The sequence below is a fragment of the Ambystoma mexicanum genome, chromosome 4p (assembly GCF_040938575.1).
Source record: "Ambystoma mexicanum isolate Mex_15411 chromosome 4p, UKY_AmexF1_1, whole genome shotgun sequence".
In the NCBI taxonomy this organism is placed as follows: Eukaryota; Metazoa; Chordata; class Amphibia; order Caudata; family Ambystomatidae; genus Ambystoma; species Ambystoma mexicanum.
Window position 1 is genome coordinate 377,604,864 of NC_090927.1, and position 17,959 is coordinate 377,622,822.

Here is a 17,959-nt window from a genome sequence, read left to right on the forward strand (position 1 = left end):
AATGCAATTATGCCACAGATATGCTATTATGAGCACTTTCTCAATGCAATTATGCCACGGATATGCTATTAGGAGCACTTTCTCAATGCAATTATGCCACGGATATGCTATTAGGAACACTTTCTCAATGCAATTATGCCCCAGATATGCTTTTGTGAGGACTTTCTGAATCCAACTTTCTCAATGCAATTATGCCCCAGATATGCTATTAGGAGCACTTTCTAATGCAATTATGCCACAGATATGCTATTAGGAGCAGTTTCTCAATGCAATTCTGCCACTGATATGCTATTAGGAGGACTTTCTGAATGCAACTTTCTCAATGCAATTATGCCACAGATATGCTATTGGGAGGACTTTCTCTGAATGCAACTTTCTCAATGCAATTATGCCACATATATGTTATTAGGAGCACTTTCTCAATGCAAATATGCCACAGATATTTTATTAGGAACACTTTCTCAATGCAATTATGCCACATATATGTTATTAGGGGGACTTTCTGAATGCAATTTTCTCAATGCAATTATGCCACTGATATGCTATTAGGAGCACTTTCTTAATGTAATTATGCCACAGATATGCTATTAGAAGCACTTTCTCAATGTAATTATGCCACAGGTATGCTATAGGGCAGACTTTCTGAATGCAACTTTCTCAATGCAATTATGCCACAGGCATGCTATAGGGCAGACTTTCTGAATGCAACTTTCTCAATGTAATTATGCCACAGATATGCTATCAGATATGCTATTAGGACGACTTTCTGAATGCAACTTTTTCAATGCAATGATGCCACAGATTTGCTATTAGGAGCACTTTCTCAATGCAACTTTCTCAATGCAAATATGCCACAGATATGCTATTAGGAGCACTTTCTGAATGCAACTTTCTCAATGCAATTATGCCAGAGATATGCTATTAGGAACATTTTCTCAATGCAATTATGCCATAGATATGCTATTAGGTGCACTTTCACAATGCAATTATGCCACAGATATGCTATTAGGAGCACTTTCTCAATGCAATTATGCCACAGATATGCTATCGGGCAGACTTTCTGAATGCTACTTTCTCAATGCAATTATGCCACAGATATACTATTAGGAACACTTTCTCAATGTAATTATGCCACAGATATGCTGTTAGGGGCACTTTCTCAATGCAATTATGCCACAGATATGCTATTAGGAGGACTTTTGAATGCAACTTTCGCAATGCAATTATGCCACAGGTATGCTATGGGGCAGACATCCTGAATGCCACTTTCTCAATGCAATTATTCCACAGATATGCTATTAGGAGGATTTTCTGAATGCAACTTTCTCAATTCAATTATCCCACTGGTACGCTACAGGGCAGACGTTCCAAGTGCAACTTTCTCAATGCAATTATGCCAAAGATATATTATTAGAAACACTTTCCCAATGGAACTATGCCCCCGGTATGCTATAGGGCAGACTTTCTGAGAGCAACTTTCTCAATGCAATTATGCCACAGATATGCCATTAGGAGGACTTTCTGAATGCAACTTTCTCAGTGAAATTATGCCACAGATATGCTATAGGGCAGACTTTCTGAGTGCAACTTTCTCAATGCAATTAAGGCACAGATATGCTATTAGGAGGACTTTCTGAATGCAACTTTCTCAACGCAATTATGCCACAGATTTGATACTAGGAGCACTTTCTCAATGCAACTTTCTCAATGCAATTATGCCACAGATATGCTATTGGGAGGACTTTCTGAATGCAACTTTCTCAATGCAATTATGCCACAGATATACTATTAGGAGCACTTTCTAATGCAATTATGCCAGAGATATGCTATTAGGAGCCCTTTCTAATGCAATTATGCCACAGATGTGCTATTAGGATGACTTTCTGAATGCAACTTTCTCAATGCAATTATGCCACAGATATGGTATTGGGAAGACTTTCTGAATGCAACTTTCTCAATGCAATTATGCCACAGATATGCTACTAGAAGCACTTTCTCAATGCAATTATGCCACAGATATGTTATTAGGAACACTTTCTCAATGCAATTATGCCACAGATATGCTATTAGGAGCAGTTTCACAATGCAATTATGCCACAGATATGCAATTAGGAGGACTTTCACAATGCAATTATGCCACAGATATGCTATTAGGAGGACTTTCTGAATGCAATTTTCTTAATGGAATTATGCCACAGGTATGCTAAAGAGCAGACTTTCTGGGTGCAACTTTCTCAATGCAATTATGCCACATATAGGTTATTAGGGGGACTTTCTGAATGCAATTTTCTCAATGCAATTATGCCACTGATATGCTATTAGGAGCACTTTCTTAATGTAATTATGCCACAGATATGCTATTAGGAGCACTTTCTCAATGTAATTATGCCACAGGTATGCTATAGGACAGACTTTCTGAATGCAACTTTCTCAATGCAATTTTGCCACAGGCATGCTATAGGGCAGACTTTCTGAATGCAACTTTCTCAATGTAATTATGCCACAGATATGCTATCAGATAGGCTATTAGGAGGACTTTCTGAATGCAACTTTTTCAATGCAATGATGCCACAGATTTGCTATTAGGAGCACTTTCTCAATGCAACTTTCTCAAGCAAATATGCCACAGATATGCTATTAGGAGCACTTTCTGAATGCAACTTTCTCAATGCAATTATGCCAGAGATATGCTATTAGGAACACTTTCTCAATGCAATTATGCCACAGATATGCTATTAGGTGGACTTTCACAATGAAATTATGCCACAGATATGCTATTAGGAGCACTTTCTCAATGCAATAATGCCACAGATATGCTATCGGGCAGACTTTCTGAATGCTACTTTCTCAATGCAATTATGCCACAGATATACTATTAGGAACACTTTCTCAATGTAAGTATGCCACAGATATGCTGTTAGGGGCACTTTCTCAATGCAATTATGCCACAGATATGCTATTAGGGGCACTTTATCAATGCAATTATGCCACAGATATGCTATTAGGAGGACTTTCTTAATGCAACTTTCTCAATGCAATTATGCCAGAGATATGCTATAGGGCAGACTTTCTGAGCGCAACTTTCTCAATGCAATTATGCCACAGATATGCTATTAGGAACACTTTCTCAATGAAATTATACCACAGATATGCTATTAGGAGCACTTTCTCAATGCACTTATGCAACAGATATGCTATTAGGAACATATTATCAATGCAATTATGCCACAGATATGCTATTAGGAGCACTTTCTGAATGCAACTTTCTCAATGCAATTATGCCACAGATATGCTATTGGGAGGACCTTCTGAATGCAACTTTCTCAATGCAATTATGCCGCAGATATACTATTAGGAGCACTTTCTAATGCAATTATGGCAGAGATATGCTATTAGGAGCCCTTTCTAATGCAATTATGCCACAGATGTGCTATTAGGATGACTTTCTGAATGCAACTTTCTCAATGCAATTATGCCACAGATATGGTATTGGGAAGACTTTCTGAATGCAACTTTCTCAATGCAATTATGCCACAGATATGCTCCTAGAAGCACTTTCTCAATGCAATTATGCCACAGATATGTTATTAGGAACACTTTCTCAATGCAATTATGCCACAGATATGCTATTAGGAGCAGTTTCACAATGCAATTATGCCACAGATATGCAATTAGGAGGACTTTCACAATGCAATTATGCCACAGATATGCTATTAGGAGGACTTTCTGAATGCAATTTTCTTAATGGAATTATGCCACAGGTATGCTAAAGAGCAGACTTTCTGGGTGCAACTTTCTCAATGCAATTATGCCACATATATGTTATTAGGGGGACTTTCTGAATGCAATTTTCTCAATGCAATTATGCCACTGATATGCTATTAGGAGCACTTTCTTAATGTAATTATGCCACAGATATGCTATTAGGAGCACTTTCTCAATGTAATTATGCCACAGGTATGCTATAGGGCAGACTTTCTGAATGCAACTTTCTCAATGCAATTATGCCACAGGCATGCTATAGGGCAGACTTTCTGAATGCAACTTTCTCAATGTAATTATGCCACAGATATGCTATCAGATATGCTATTAGGAGGACTTTCTGAATGCAACTTTTTCAATGCATTGATGCCACAGATTTGCTATTAGGAGCACTTTCTCAATGCAACTTTCTCAAGCAAATATGCCACAGATATGCTATTAGGAGCACTTTCTGAATGCAACTTTCTCAATGCAATTATGCCAGAGATATGCTATTAGGAACACTTTCTCAATGCAATTATGCCACAGATATGCTATTAGGTGGACTTTCACAATAAAATTATGCCACAGATATGCTATTAGGAGCACTTTCTCAATGCAATAATGCCACAGATATGCTATCGGGCAGACTTTCTGAATGCTACTTTCTCAATGCAATTATGCCACAGATATACTATTAGGAACACTTTCTCAATGTAAGTATGCCACAGATATGCTGTTAGGGGCACTTTCTCAATGCAATTATGCCACAGATATGCTATTAGGGGCACTTTATCAATGCAATTATGCCACAGATATGCTATTAGGAGGACTTTCTTAATGCAACTTTCTCAATGCAATTATGCCACAGATATACTATTAGGAGCACTTCCTAATGTAATTATGCCAGAGATATGCTATTAGGAGCCCTTTCTAATGCAATTATGCCACAGATGTGCTATTAGGAGCACTTTCTCAATGCAATTATACCACAGATATGCTATTAGGATGACTTTCTGAATGCAACTTTCTCAATGCAATTATGCCACAGATATGGTATTGGGAAGAATTTCTGAATGCAACTTTCTAAATGCAATTATGCCACAGATATGCTACTAGAAGCACTTTCTCAATGCAATTATGCCACAGATATGCTACTAGGAACACTTTCTCAATGCAATTATGCCACAGATATGCTATTAGGAGCACTTTCACAATGCAATTATGCCACAGATATGCAATTAGGAGGACTTTCTGAATGCAACTTTCTCAATGCAATTATGCCAGAGATATGCTATTAGGAACATTTTCTCAATGCAATTATGCCACAGATATGCTATTAGGTGCACTTTCACAATGCAATTATGCCACAGATATGCTATTAGGAGCACTTTCTCAATGCAATTATGCCACAGATATGCTATCGGGCAGACTTTCTGAATGCTACTTTCTCAATGCAATTATGCCACAGATATACTATTAGGAACACGTTCTCAATGTAATTATGCCACAGATATGCTGTTAGGGGCACTTTCTCAATGCAATTATGCCACAGATATGCTATTAGGGGCACTTTATCAATGCAATTATGCCACAGATATGCTATTAGGAGGACTTTTGAATGCAACTTTCGCAATGCAATTATGCCACAGGTATGCTATGGGGCAGACATCCTGAATGCCACTTTCTCAATGCAATTATGCCACAGATATGCTATTAGGAGGATTTTCTGAATGCAACTTTCTCAATTCAATTATCCCACTGGTACGCTACAGGGCAGACGTTCCAAGTGCAACTTTCTCAATGCAATTATGCCAAAGATATATTATTAGGAACACTTTCCCAATGGAACTATGCCCCCGGTATGCTATAGGGCAGACTTTCTGAGTGCAACTTTCTCAATGCAATTATGCCACAGATATGCCATTAGGAGGACTTTCTGAATGCAACTTTCTCAGTGAAATTATGCCACAGATATGCTATAGGGCAGACTTTCTGAGTGCAACTTTCTCAATGCAATTATACCACAGATATGCTATTAGGAGCACTTTCTCAATGCAATTATGCCACGGATATGCTATTAGGAACACTTTCTCAATGCAATTATGTCACAGATATGCTATTAGGAGGACTTTCTGAATGCAACTTTCTCAACGCAATTATGCCACAGATTTGATACTAGGAGCACTTTCTCAATGCAACTTTCTCAATGCAATTATGCCCCAGATATGCTATTGTGAGGACTTTCTGAATCCAACTTTCTCAATGCAATTATGCCCCAGATATGCTATTAGGAGCACTTTCTAATGCAATTATGCCACAGATATGCTATTAGGAGCAGTTTCTCAATGCAATTCTGACACTGATATTCTATTAGGAGGACTTTCTGAATGCAACTTTCTCAATGCAATTATGCCACAGATATGCTATTGGGAGGACTTTCTCTGAATGCAACTTTCTCAATGCAATTATGCCACATATATGCTATTAGGAGCACTTTCTCAATGCAAATATGCCACAGATATTTTATTAGGAACACGTTCTCAATGCAATTATGCCACATATATGTTATTAGGGGGACTTTCTGAATGCAATTTTCTCAATGCAATTATGCCACTGATATGCTATTAGGAGCACTTTCTTAATGTAATTATGCCACAGATATGCTATTAGGAGCACTTTCTCAATGTAATTATGCCACAGGTATGCTATAGGGCAGACTTTCTGAATGCAACTTTCTCAATGCAATTATGCCACAGGCATGCTATAGGGCAGACTTTCTGAATGCAACTTTTTCAATGCAATGATGCCACAGATTTGCTATTAGGAGCACTTTCTCAATGCAACTTTCTCAATGCAAATATGCCACAGATATGCTATTAGGAGCACTTTCTGAATGCAACTTTCTCAATGCAATTAACCAGAGATATGCTATTAGGAACATTTTCTCAATGCAATTATGCCACAGATATGCTATTAGGTGCACTTTCACAATGCAATTATGCCACAGATATGCTATTAGGAGCACTTTCTCAATGCAATTATGCCACAGATATGCTATCGGGCAGACTTTCTGAATGCTACTTTCTCAATGCAATTATGCCACAGATATACTATTAGGAACACTTTCTCAATGTAATTATGCCACAGATATGCTGTTAGGGGCACTTTCTCAATGCAATTATGCCACAGATATGCTATTAGGGGCACTTTATCAATGCAATTATGCCACAGATATGCTATTAGGAGGACTTTTGAATGCAACTTTCGCAATGCAATTATGCCACAGGTATGCTATGGGGCAGACATCCTGAATGCCACTTTCTCAATGCAATTATGCCACAGATATGCTATTAGGAGGATTTTCTGAATGCAACTTTCTCAATTCAATTATCCCACTGGTACGCTACAGGGCAGACGTTCCAAGTGCAACTTTCTCAATGCAATTATGCCAAAGATATATTATTAGGAACACTTTCCCAATGGAACTATGCCCCCGGTATGCTATAGGGCAGACTTTCTGAGAGCAACTTTCTCAATGCAATTATGCCACAGATATGCCATTGGGAGGACTTTCTGAATGCAACTTTCTCAGTGAAATTATGCCACAGATATGCTATAGGGCAGACTTTCTGAGTGCAACTTTCTCAATGCAATTAAGGCACAGATATGCTATTAGGAGGACTTTCTGAATGCACCTTTCTCAATGCAATTATGCCACAGATATGCTATTAGGAGCACGTTCTCAATGCAATTATGCCACGGATATGCTATTAGGAACACTTTCTCAATGCAATTATGTCACAGATATGCTATTAGGAGGACTTTCTGAATGCAACTTTCTCAACGCAATTATGCCACAGATTTGATACTAGGAGCACTTTCTCAATGCAACTTTCTCAATGCAATTATGCCCCAGATATGCTATTGTGAGGACTTTCTGAATCCAACTTTCTCAATGCAATTATGCCCCAGATATGCTATTAGGAGCACTTTCTAATGCAATTATGCCACAGATATGCTATTAGGAGCAGTTTCTCAATGCAATTCTGCCACTGATATGCTATTAGGAGGACTTTCTGAATGCAACTTTCTCAATGCAATTATGCCACAGATATGCTATTGGGAGGACTTTCTCTGAATGCAACTTTCTCAATGCAATTATGCCACATATATGCTATTAGGAGCACTTTCTCAATGCAAATATGCCACAGATATTTTATTAGGAACACTTTCTCAATGCAATTATGCCACAGATATTCTATTAGGAGGACTTTCTGAATGCAATTTTCTCAATGCAATTATGCCCCCGGTATGCTATAGGGCAGACTTTCTGAGTGCAACTTTCTCAATGCAATTATGTCACAGATATGCCATTAGGAGGACTTTCTGAATGCAACTTTCTCAGTGAAATTATGCCACAGATATGCTATAGGGCAGACTTTCTGAGTGCAACTTTCTCAATGCAATTATGCCACAGATATGCTATTAGGAGCACTTTCTAATGCAAGTATGTCACAGATGTGCTATTAGGAGCACTTTCTCAATGTAATTATGCCACAGATATGCTATTAGGATGACTTTCTGAATGCAACATTCCCAATGCAATTATGCCACAGATATGGTATTGGGAAGACTTTCTGAATGCAACTTTCTCAATGCAATTATGCCACAGATATGCTACTAGAAGCACTTTCTCAATGCAATTATGCAACAGATATGTTATTAGGAACACTTTTTCAATGCAATTATGCCACAGATAAGCTATTAGGAGCACTTTCACAATGCAATTATGCCACAGATATGCAATTAGGAGGATTTTCTGAATGAAATTTTCTCAATGCAATTATGCCACAGGTATGCTATAGGGCCAACTTTCTGAGTGCAACTTTCTCAATGTAATTATGCCACAGATATGCTATTAGGGGGACTTTCTGAATGCAACTTTCTCACAGATATGCTATTAGGAGGACTTTCACAATGCAATTATGCCAGAGATATGCTATTAGGAGGACTTTCTGAATGCAATTTTCTTAATGGAATTATGCCACAGGTATGCTATAGGGCAGACTTTCTGAGTGCAACTTTCTCAATGCAATTATGCCACATATATGTTATTAGGGGGACTTTCTGAATGCAATTTTCTCACTGCAATTATGCCACTGATATGCTATTAGGAGCACTTTCTTAATGTAATTATGCCACAGATATGCTATTAGGAGCACTTTCTCAATGTAATTATGCCACAGGTATGCTATAGGGCAGGCTTTCTGAATGCAACTTTCTCAATGCAATTATGCCACAGGCATGCTATAGGGCAGACTTTCTGAATGCAACTTTCTCAATGTAATTATGCCACAGATATGCTATCAGATATGCTATTAGGAGGACTTTCTGAATGCAACTTTTTAATGCAATGATGCCACAGATTTGCTATTAGGAGCACTTTCTCAATGCAACTTTCTCAATGCAAATATGCCACAGATATGCTATTAGGAGCACTTTCTGAATGCAACTTTCTCAATGCAATGATGCCAGAGATATGCTATTAGGAACATTTTCTCAATGCAATTATGCCACAGATATGCTATTAGGTGCACTTTCACAATGCAATTATGCCACAGATATGCTATTAGGAGCACTTTCTCAATGCAATTATGCCACAGATATGCTATCGGGCAGACTTTCTGAATGCTACTTTCTCAATGCAATTATGCCACAGATATGCTATTAGGGGCACGTTATCAATGCAATTATGCCACAGATATGCTATTAGGAGGACTTTTGAATGCAACTTTCGGAATTCAATTATGCCACAGGTATGCTATGGGGCAGACATCCTGAATGCCACTTTCTCAATGCAATTATGCCACAGATATGCTATTAGGAGGATTTTCTGAATGCAACTTTCTCAATTCAATTATCCCACTGGTACGCTACAGGGCAGACGTTCCGAGTGCAACTTTCTCAATGCAATTATGCCAAAGATATGTTATTAGGAACACTTTCCCAATGGAACTATGCCCCAAGGTATGCTATAGGACAGACTTTCTGAGTGCAACTTTCTCAATGCAATTATGCCACAGATATGCTATTGGGAGGGCTTTCTCTGAATGCAACTTTCTCAATGCAATTATGCCACATATATGCTATTAGGAGCACTTTCCCAATGCAATTATGCCACAGATATTTTATTAGAAACACTTTCTCAATGCAATTATGCCACAGATATTCTATTAGGAGGAATTTCTGAATGCAATTTTCTCAATGCAATTATGCCACAGGTATGCTATAGGGCAGATTTCTGAGTACAACTTTCTCAATGTAATTATGCCACAGATATGCTATTAGGAGGACTTTCTGAATGCAACTTTCTCAATGCAATGATGCCAGAGATATGCTATTAGGAGGACTTTCTGAGTGCAACGTTCTCAATGCAATTATCCCACAGATATGTTATTAGGAGGACTTTCTGAATGCACCTTTCTCAATGCAATTATGCCACAGGTATGCTATTAGGAGCACTTTCTCAATGCAATTATGCCACGGATATGCTATTAGGAACACTTTCTCAATGCAATTATGTCACAGATATGCTATTAGGAGGACTTTCTGAATGCAACTTTCTCAACGCAATTATGCCACAGATTTGATACTAGAAGCACTTTCTCAATGCAACTTTCTCAATGCAATTATTCCCCAGATATGCTATTGTGAGGACTTTCTGAATCCAACTTTCTCAATGCAATTATGCCCCAGATATGCTATTAGGAGCACTTTCTAATGCAATTATGCCACAGATATGCTATTAGGAGCAGTTTCTCAATGCAATTATGCCACAGATATGCTATTAGGAGGACTTTCTGAATGCAACTTTCTCAATGCAATTATGCCACAGATATGCTATTGGGAGGGCTTTCTCTGAATGCAACTTTCTCAATGCAATTATGCCACATGTATGCTATTAGGAGCACTTTCTCAATGCAATTATGCCACAGATATTCTATTAGGAGGACTTTCTGAATGCAATTTTCTCAATGCAATTATGCCACAGGTATGCTATAGGGCAGATTTCTGAGTACAACTTTCTCAATGTAATTATGCCACAGATATGCTATTAGGAGGACTTTCTGAATGCAACTTTCTCAATGCAATGATGCCAGAGATATGCTATTAGGAGGACTTTCTGAGTGCAACGTTCTCAATGCAATTATCCCACAGATATGTTATTAGGAAGACTTTCTGAATGCAATTTTCTCAATGCAATTATACCACATATATGCTATTAGGAGCACTTTTTCAATGTAATTATGCCACAGGTATGCTATAGGGCAGACTTTCTGAATGCAACTTTCTCAATGCAATTATGCCACAGATATGCTATTAGGCGGACTTTCTGAATGCAACTTTCTCAGTGAAATTATGCCACAGATATGCTATTAGGAGGACTTTCTGAGTGCAACGTTCTCAATGCAATTATCCCACAGATATGTTATTAGGAGGACTTTCTGAATGCAATTTTCTCAATGCAATTATACCACATATATGCTATTAGGAGCACTTTTTCAATGTAATTATGCCACAGGTATGCTATAGGGCAGACTTTCTGAATGCAACTTTCTCAATGCAATTATGCCACAGATATGATATTAGGAGCACTTTCTCAATGCAACTTTCTCAATGCAATTGTGTCACAGATATGCTATTAGGAGGACTTTCTGAATGCAACTTTCTCAACGCAATTAGGCCACAGATATGATATTAGGAGAACTTTCTCAATGCAACTTTCTCAATGCAATCATGCCACAGATATACTATTAGGCTGACCTTCTGTGTGTAACTTTCTGAAAGCAATTATGCTATAGATATGCTATAGGGCAGACTTTCTGAATGCAATTTTCTAAATAAAACTATGCCACAGACATGCTATTAGGAGGATTTTCTGAATGCAACTTTAACAATTCAGTTATCCCACAAGTACGCTACAGGGCAGACCTTCCAAGTGCAACTTTCTCAATGCAATTATGCCACAGATATGCTATTAGGAGCACGTTCCCAATGCAACTATGCCACCAGTATGCTATAGGGCAGACTTTCTGAGAGCAACTTTCTCAATGCGATTATGCCACAGATATGCAATTAGGAGGACTTTCTGAATGCAACTTTCTCAATGGAATTATGCCAGAGATATGCTATAGGGCAGACTTTCTGAGCGCAACTTTCTCAATGCAATTATGCCACAGATATGCTATTAGGAACACTTTCTCAATGAAATTATACCACAGATATGCTATTAGGAGCACTTTCTCAATGCACTTATGCAACAGATATGCTATTAGGAACATGTTATCAATGCAATTATGCCACAGATATGCTATTAGGAGGACTTTCTGAATGCAACTTCTCAACGCATTTATGCCACAGATATGCTATTAGGAGCACTTTCTGAATGCAACTTTCTCAATGCAATTATGCCACAGATATGCTATTGGGAGGACTTTCTGAATGCAACTTTCTCAATGCAATTATGCCACAGATATACTATTAGGAGCACTTTCTAATGCAATTATGCCAGAGATATGCTATTAGGAGCCCTTTCTAATGCAATTATGCCACAGATGTGCTATTAGGATGACTTTCTGAATGCAACTTTCTCAATGCAATTATGCCACTGATATGGTATTGGGAAGACTTTCTGAATGCAACTTTCTCAATGCAATTATGCCACAGATATGCTACTAGAAGCACTTTCTCAATGCAATTATGCCACAGATATGTTATTAGGAACACTTTCTCAATGCAATTATGCCACAGATATGCTATTAGGAGCAGTTTCACAATGCAATTATGCCACAGATATGCAATTAGGAGGACTTTCACAATGCAATTATGCCACAGATATGCTATTAGGAGGACTTTCTGAATGCAATTTTCTTAATGGAATTATGCCACAGGTATGCTAAAGAGCAGACTTTCTGGGTGCAACTTTCTCAATGCAATTATGCCACATATAGGTTATTAGGGGGACTTTCTGAATGCAATTTTCTCAATGCAATTATGCCACTGATATGCTATTAGGAGCACTTTCTTAATGTAATTATGCCACAGATATGCTATTAGGAGCACTTTCTCAATGTAATTATGCCACAGGTATGCTATAGGGCAGACTTTCTGAATGCAACTTTCTCAATGCAATTTTGCCACAGGCATGCTACAGGGCAGACTTTCTGAATGCAACTTTCTCAATGTAATTATGCCACAGATATGCTATCAGATATGCTATTAGGAGGACTTTCTGAATGCAACTTTTTCAATGCAATGATGCCACAGATTTGCTATTAGGAGCACTTTCTCAATGCAACTTTCTCAAGCAAATATGCCACAGATATGCTATTAGGAGCACTTTCTGAATGCAACTTTCTCAATGCAATTATGCCAGAGATATGCTATTAGGAACACTTTCTCAATGCAATTATGCCACAGATATGCTATTAGGTGGACTTTCACAATGAAATTATGCCACAGATATGCTATTAGGAGCACTTTCTCAATGCAATAATGCCACAGATATGCTATCGGGCAGACTTTCTGAATGCTACTTTCTCAATGCAATTATGCCACAGATATACTATTAGGAACACTTTCTCAATGTAAGTATGCCACAGATATGCTGTTAGGGGCACTTTCTCAATGCAATTATGCCACAGATATGCTATTAGGGGCACTTTATCAATGCAATTATGCCACAGATATGCTATTAGGAGGACTTTCTTAATGCAACTTTCTCAATGCAATTATGCCAGAGATATGCTATAGGGCAGACTTTCTGAGCGCAACTTTCTCAATGCAATTATGCCACAGATATGCTATTAGGAACACTTTCTCAATGAAATTATACCACAGATATGCTATTAGGAGCACTTTCTCAATGCACTTATGCAACAGATATGCTATTAGGAACATGTTATCAATGCAATTATGCCACAGATATGCTATTAGGAGCACTTTCTGAATGCAACTTTCTCAATGCAATTATGCCACAGATATGCTATTGGGAGGACTTTCTGAATGCAACTTTCTCAATGCAATTATGCCGCAGATATACTATTAGGAGCACTTTCTAAAGCAATTATGGCAGAGATATGCTATTAGGAGCCCTTTCTAATGCAATTATGCCACAGATGTGCTATTAGGATGACTTTCTGAATGCAACTTTCTCAATGCAATTATGCCACAGATATGGTATTGGGAAGACTTTCTGAATGCAACTTTCTCAATGCAATTATGCCACAGATATGCTCCTAGAAGCACTTTCTCAATGCAATTATGCCACAGATATGTTATTAGGAACACTTTCTCAATGCAATTATGCCACAGATATGCTATTAGGATAGTTTCACAATGCAATTATGCCACAGATATGCAATTAGGAGGACTTTCACAATGCAATTATGCCACAGATATGCTATTAGGAGGACTTTCTGAATGCAATTTTCTTAATGGAATTATGCCACAGGTATGCTAAAGAGCAGACTTTCTGGGTGCAACTTTCTCAATGCAATTATGCCACATATATGTTATTAGGGGGACTTTCTGAATGCAATTTTCTCAATGCAATTATGCCACTGATATGCTATTAGGAGCACTTTCTTAATGTAATTATGCCACAGATATGCTATTAGGAGCACTTTCTCAATGTAATTATGCCACAGGTATGCTATAGGACAGACTTTCTGAATGCAACTTTCTCAATGCAATTATGCCACAGGCATGCTATAGGGCAGACTTTCTGAATGCAACTTTCTCAATGTAATTATGCCACAGATATGCTATCAGATATGCTATTAGGAGGACTTTCTGAATGCAACTTTTTCAATGCATTGATGCCACAGATTTGCTATTAGGAGCACTTTCTCAATGCAACTTTCTCAAGCAAATATGCCACAGATATGCTATTAGGAGCACTTTCTGAATGCAACTTTCTCAATGCAATTATGCCAGAGATATGCTATTAGGAACACTTTCTCAATGCAATTATGCCACAGATATGCTATTAGGTGGACTTTCACAATAAAATTATGCCACAGATATGCTATTAGGAGCACTTTCTCAATGCAATAATGCCACAGATATGCTATCGGGCAGACTTTCTGAATGCTACTTTCTCAATGCAATTATGCCACAGATATACTATTAGGAACACTTTCTCAATGTAAGTATGCCACAGATATGCTGTTAGGGGCACTTTCTCAATGCAATTATGCCACAGATATGCTATTAGGGGCACTTTATCAATGCAATTATGCCACAGATATGCTATTAGGAGGACTTTCTTAATGCAACTTTCTCAATGCAATTATGCCACAGATATACTATTAGGAGCACTTCCTAATGTAATTATGCCAGAGATATGCTATTAGGAGCCCTTTCTAATGCAATTATGCCACAGATGTGCTATTAGGAGCACTTTCTCAATGCAATTATACCACAGATATGCTATTAGGATGACTTTCTGAATGCAACTTTCTCAATGCAATTATGCCACAGATATGGTATTGGGAAGAATTTCTGAATGCAACTTTCTAAATGCAATTATGCCACAGATATGCTACTAGAAGCACTTTCTCAATGCAATTATGCCACAGATATGCTACTAGGAACACTTTCTCAATGCAATTATGCCACAGATATGCTATTAGGTGGACTTTCACAATAAAATTATGCCACAGATATGCTATTAGGAGCACTTTCTCAATGCAATAATGCCACATATATGCTATCGGGCAGACTTTCTGAATGCTACTTTCTCAATGCAATTATGCCACAGATATACTATTAGGAACACTTTCTCAATGTAAGTATGCCACAGATATGCTGTTAGGGGCACTTTCTCAATGCAATTATGCCACAGATATGCTATTAGGGGCACTTTATCAATGCAATTATGCCACAGATATGCTATTAGGAGGACTTTCTTAATGCAACTTTCTCAATGCAATTATGCCACAGATATACTATTAGGAGCACTTCCTAATGTAATTATGCCAGAGATATGCTATTAGGAGCCCTTTCTAATGCAATTATGCCACAGATGTGCTATTAGGAGCACTTTCTCAATGCAATTATACCACAGATATGCTATTAGCATGACTTTCTGAATGCAACTTTCTCAATGCAATTATGCCACAGATAAGGTATTGGGAAGAATTTCTGAATGCAACTTTCTAAATGCAATTATGCCACAGATATGCTACTAGAAGCACTTTCTCAATGCAATTATGCCACAGATATGCTACTAGAAACACTTTCTCAATGCAATTATGCCACAGATATGCTATTAGGAGCACTTTCACAATGCAATTATGCCACAGATATGCAATTAGGAGGACTTTCTGAATGCAATTTTCTCAATGGAATTATGCCACAGATATGCTTTAGGGCAAACTTTCTGAGTGCAACTTTCTCAATGTAATTATGCCACAGATATGCTATTAGGGGGACTTTCTGAATGCAACTTTCTCACAGATATGCTACTAGGAGGACTTTCACAATGCAATTATGCCACAGATATGCTATTAGGAGGACTTTCTGAATGCAATTTTCTCAATGGAATTATGCCACAGGTATGCTTTAGGGCAAACTTTCTGAGTGCAACTTTCTCAATGTAATTATGCCACAGATATGCTATTAGGGGGACTTTCTGAATGCAACTTTCTCACAGATATGCTACTAGGAGGACTTTCACAATGCAATTATGCCACAGATATGCTATTAGGAGCGCTTTCTCAATGCAATTATGCCACAGATATGCTATCGGGCAGACTTTCTGAATGCTACTTTCTCAATGCAATTATGCCACAGATATACTATTAGGAACACTTTCTCAATGTAAGTATGCCACAGATATGCTGCTAGGGGCACTTTCTCAATTCAATTATGCCACAGATATGCTATTAGGGGCACTTTCTCAATGCAATTATGCCACAGATATGCTATTAGGAGGATTTTCTGAATGCAACTTTCTCAATTCAATTATCCCACTGGTACGCTACGGGGCAGACGTTCCGAGTGCAACTTTCTCAATGCAATTATGCCAAAGATATGTTATTAGGAACACTTTCCCAATGGAACTATGCCCCCAGTATGCTATAGGACAGACTTTCTGAGTGCAACTTTCTCAATGCAATTATGCCACAGATATGCTATTGGGAGGGCTTTCTCTGAATGCAACTTTCTCAATGCAATTATGCCACATATATGCTATTAGGAGCACTTTCCCAATGCAATTATGCCACAGATATTTTATTAGGAACACTTTCTCAATGCAATTATGCCACAGATATTCTATTAGGAGGAATTTCTGAATGCAATTTTCTCAATGCAATTATGCCACAGGTATGCTATAGGGCAGATTTCTGAGTACAACTTTCTCAATGTAATTATGCCACAGATATGCTATTAGGGGGACTTTCTGAATGCAACTTTCTCAATGCAATGATGCCAGAGATATGCTATTAGGAGGACTTTCTGAGTGCAACGTTCTCAATGCAATTATCCCACAGATATGTTATTAGGAGGACTTTCTGAATGCACCTTTCTCAATGCAATTATGCCACAGGTATGCTATTAGGAGCACTTTCTCAATGCAATTATGCCACGGATGTGCTATTAGGAACACTTTCTCAATGCAATTATGTCACAGATATGCTATTAGGAGGACTTTCTGAATGCAACTTTCTCAACGCAATCATGCCACAGATTTGATACTAGAAGCACTTTCTCAATGCAACTTTCTCAATGCAATTATTGCCCAGATATGCTATTGTGAGGACTTTCTGAATCCAACTTTCTCAATGCAATTATGCCCCAGATATGCTATTAGGAGCACTTTCTAATGCAATTATGCCACAGATATGCTATTAGGAGCAGTTTCTCAATGCAATTATGCCACAGATATGCTATTGGGAGGGCTTTCTCTGAATGCAACTTTCTCAATGCAATTATGCCACATATATGCTATTAGGAGCACTTTCTCAATGCAATTATGCCACAGATATTCTATTAGGAGGACTTTCTGAATGCAATTTTCTCAATGCAATTATGCCACAGGTATGCTATAGGGCAGATTTCTGAGTACAACTTTCTCAATGTAATTATGCCACAGATATGCTATTAGGAGGACTTTCTGAATGCAACTTTCTCAATGGAATGATGCCAG